Genomic DNA, 4860 nt, shown 5'->3' on the forward strand with positions numbered 1-4860 from the left:
ATTTTTTTTCTGTTCAAAATTGTTTTTTGTAGCTGCTGCTTCATAACAATTTGTTAGGATTATATTCAAAACATTTCCTTAAACATCCTGTAAGGTCATGTTACAATAATTTAACAAAATGCAAACATTTTAACCAGTGCACTAAAGCTGCTTATTTCTCCAATTTGTGTCTTAATCCTTTGTTTGACATATTGAGTCACATTTGTGCAACCTGACAAACCTGTATTTTTTTTAAACATTTGTTTTTTTAAAATGTGCCACTTTCATTTTAAAGAATAGTGTCTGGCTGCAGTAAGCATCTGAAAACTGTCCAACGAATAAAGGAGCAGACTTTAACTGGGCTGTACTTTTATATTTTCACCACATGATGGAAACAAATGCTACACATTCATCTGCAGCAGAAAAAGCCCCCCTTTCACCCACATTATTGTGGTGATGCAGACACATGCACACAGTTTCGTCCATTTCTGTCTTACACTTTTAAACTTCTGTTTGTTTATTTGTAAAGGGATGTTTAGAAAAAAATATTTTATGCAAACCATTAAAATCAAAGCCATGTTTGAAGTTACATCAAGATTGAGTTGGAAGGTTACCCACAATTCCTGAAACTAAAAATAAATCCATCATCACTTTCAAAAATAGTTAAATGGACTGGAGATGTACTGTGGAAAGAGAAATAAGAAAATGTTGCCACACGGTTCAGTATTTGGAGCAGATTTTTATCATTATCACTGAATTGCCTGGTACTACTCCAATATGAAGTCTTTGAGCTTACTCAAATGGACATAAAGTTAATTTTTTAAAGATGCACCAAAGGATATAAGAAGCTGTGCAGCAGGGGCGGTTCTAGGGGCGGGGCCACGGGGGCATTGGCCCCAGCTGAAATCTGATTGGCCCCCTGAAGTGCCCCTGTCCTGTCACTAATCTGTCCTTTACCTGGGAGTGATGATGGTGGATGCAGCTCCATGTTCAAACACTAGTAGAGCTAATGAGTCAAATAGTAAAGTCCAGAATGAATCCGAATTCTTCTTCTCTTCTTAAGAAATTTTGAAAAATCCTGAAAAAAAGTCTTTCAACTGAAAATGATGGCCCAGTATTTGGAAAAAAAAACCCGGACAGGTTAGCCTTTTTTTTAACCTTACCTTACATAATTAATGCATAATAACCACTTATTAATGATTTATGAAGTATTTACAGATGAATTAATAACTTATCTATAAACTCTTTGAAAGCCATCTATAAGGGGAGCCTTATTATAAAGTGGTACCTTTTTTTTGAAAAATTATATCACATTAAAAGTGTTTGAATATGTACGACTTGTTAAATGTATACAACTTACCAAAACTGGGGATTTGTGTGAAAGAATGTTGAACAAAGACTTGGCCCCTCTATATTGTGGCCCCTTACTCAGAAAAATCCTAGCTCCGCCACTGCTGTACAGACAAAACCAATTAAACATGATTGTGCGAGACAGAAAAACTGGCTTCGGTAGCACAAACAGTCAAATTGTCTCAGTTTTCCTTTGGGATTAATCCAGTTTTCTGATCCTGAGTTCTCTCTGTGTGGGTGGTCTTACAGCCGATAGTTTTCATGCAGGCAGTGTTGAGACGTTAGCAGGCAGAGCAGTGATGTAACACAGGTGCACTTAAGGCAAACGGATTACTACTTTTAACACCGTGGCCAAGTTCTCTGTCAACATTCAGTTACACAAGCTGTAACCCCGTTAGGCTTCGGCACAGCCTCGGTGTGTGTGAGAGCAGCTCAGGGATACTCAGATGCTGTGGGCGAGCGTCTTCTGACTCTGTTTGTGGCTCGGCTTAAATACAAGCTTTGGCAACAAGAAAAGGAAAAGAAGAGACTGGTCAAAGAGGTGGATTATTGACGCTAGGTGGTGATTAGGGAAAAAAGTTTAATCCAAGCAGAATTTGTTCCAAAACAAAGCAAAGGACTAAATACAGACAGGAACAACTCTGCTGAAAAAGAAAAATCTGTTATTTTGACACATAAAGTCAAGTACGGTGGTGGAAAAGTGATGATATGAGCTTGTTTTGCAGCTTTTTAGTCATCCTTGAATGTCTCAGACCAAAGTATTCTGGAGTCAAAGGTCAAAATCTCAGCCTGACTATTAATCTTATCTTTTAAAATAGGTCAAAACTGCCTCAAAATGAAGTCAGACACTGTTAACATTCTAAATTTTAGGGTGTGTTCAGTTTTTCAAACCCTTGGTATCGATTTAAGTTTTTCCAATAAATTCTGCTTCATCTAATATTAATATGCAGGAGAACATTAGTCATTTTAAGTGAGCCGTAATATGTAAAATCTATTGAAACATGAGATATTCACACAAACTGTTTAGTCTGCTTCATTATTAGACACTAAAACAAAGAGGCTGTACTGTATCTCTGCAGAGCTTCTCCATTTGTCAACCCACGTTTTCGGCGTTTGATGTCACGGTTAAGTGCCTTCTGGTAAAAAATCCCATTAGGAAGTGACTCAACATTGTCTAAAAAAGAGTCTTACTTCTCCCAGCAACAACTTCTGGCTGAGTTGTTGACTGAGTTGTCAGGAATATTTATTCTTGATCCTGATTTGGAGTCAGATTTCCTGTAGAGGGCCAACGTGATACAAGGAGGAACAAAAAAGGGATGACACATCAGGGGTGCTGGGTTTTTACTACCAGTTTTTATATTATTCCAGCTCTGGGAGAATATTTTTATATTTTATACTCTTAAGTGTTTATATATACGTATATATATATATATATATATATATATAGATGGCTACTCAGATTTCAGGGACTCCCGTGGGAAATTACAAGATGTAAACAGTATCGACAAGTATGCAAATAAAAGCAGTTTGTGGATGAAACAGACTGCAGTTTGAGTGGCAGCGTGGTGACTCAGAGCTTAGATTTATGAAGTGCAAATGTGTCATTTTGCTGAAGCTTTCACAGCACACAGAATAAATTAATTCCACTTGTGCACACACATTCGCGCATATATCACAGCAAATAATGCATATTCACACTTACTAAAGCATGTGCCTGAAGTTTTAGATTGACTGTTTCATTTTTTTTGTTGGTGCTTTGGGGCAAAATAACATCCAGATGATTTTAAATAACTTTTGACTGCCAAGAGGAGTTTTTTTATTAACAGCAATGCAGTCATTAATGCTTTGAGTTTGGAGAGTAACAACACAGAATAATATATATCCACTCTAAGGACAGAGCCTGTGACGTTTGTGACTTCACACTCTAATCCTTCAGCCATCAGCTACGAACCTCGGCTGCTATTTTTACTCCGTGCACCTGTAAATACACTTCAGAGCAGCTGAACTTAGAAAGTGGATCCAACAGTACATTTTGGAAACACAAAAATGACTCTTGCATAACATCATTAGCAATTTTTTTACTGAACCATATTCCATAAGCCTGGGAGTCTTTACTTTTAAGACTGACTTGTCTTTCATTTTCTTTCTTTCTCTCTCTCTTTCTTTCTCTCTCTGTAACTTTGTAATTTTCTTATGCTTTGTACAGTGACAATAAAGGTTCATTTTTCTTCTCTTTCTCTCTAAATCCTATAGTTAGGAATGCTGGAGGTCAAACTGACAGCATTTCCTCACTCTGCTTCTGTCTTTACTCTCTATGTTTGAATTTGAGATCATTTGTCTTCTTTTTCTTCTTTTTCTTCTTCTTCTTATTATTTAGGGCCGTGAAATTAATCTAGTTAACTCTGATTAATTTTAGCGCTGCATGGGTTATAGACTAAAAATTTTAATCGCGATTAAAATTTACAATCACTTCACTATGGCCGAATATGTAGGTTTGTATACTGCAATGCACTCAGTGCATGCCAGGTCATGTTTGTCAATGAGAAGTGGTTCTCAAACCGTTTACATGGATAAATAAAGGTTAAATAAATAATATAAAAAAACCTCCATGTGTAACACATTATGTACAGTTTTATTTTATTTACTTAATAAATAATGTGTTTTATTTTCTTGATTTATGGGTGATTCTTAGTAATTTCCACAAAAATTATAATTTTTTTAGTTTAAATTCTTTAATCTTAATAGAATCTTTCTGAATGAATGTTTTGTGTTTTTAAGACCAACTTCTGTGAATGCAATGGGCTTCAGAAACTAGTTCATGTTTTTTCCCTCCTCAAAAAACATTTAGTCTATATGAAGAAAGAACACAGTGAGCGAGACCAGTTTAGGTTTTGCATTATATAAACCTTTCCCACACGATGGAGAGAATTAAGGTGAGGATTAGAGGAGAGGGGGGAGACGGAGTATAAAAGAAGACAGCAACCACAGAAGAGACAAAGACTGAATCTGCATCAGCCAGAGGACAAGTGTCTTACTACAGAGACAGAAAACAGTGCAGAGAGACTGAGGCTGCAGAAGACATCATCCAGAGGACAAGTGTCAAACAAGTAAGATTATTATTTTAACACAGCACTGTTTTACTTCTTCCTCTTCTTTTAGTGAGAGAAAACTCTTCTTATAAGAGTTCAAAGAAACAAAAGTTACATTCTGCAGTTGATTATTTATATTTTGACTTGTAGACTTTGAATCATCTGCACTAAATTCATATCTAATTAACAATGTCTGATGCTGAATGTTTAAGACGTGGTACTGAGAACTATGTTTTAAAAGGAATGGAAGGTTTTTGAATGTGTTTTTTTTATGGGGAAAATATTTATAAGTAAAGAAAAATTATTTTAAATGAATGAAAACCCAAAGTCATGAGTTTCGTCTCTAGAATGAGCTAAATGTTTTGGTGTATGAATGGTTTGAATAGTGCAAAGTATATACACTCACCGGCCACTTTATTAGGTACACCACGCTAGTAACGGG

This window comes from Austrofundulus limnaeus, unplaced genomic scaffold (assembly GCF_001266775.1).
Source record: "Austrofundulus limnaeus strain Quisiro unplaced genomic scaffold, Austrofundulus_limnaeus-1.0 Scaffold27, whole genome shotgun sequence".
Classification (NCBI taxonomy): Eukaryota; Metazoa; Chordata; class Actinopteri; order Cyprinodontiformes; family Rivulidae; genus Austrofundulus; species Austrofundulus limnaeus.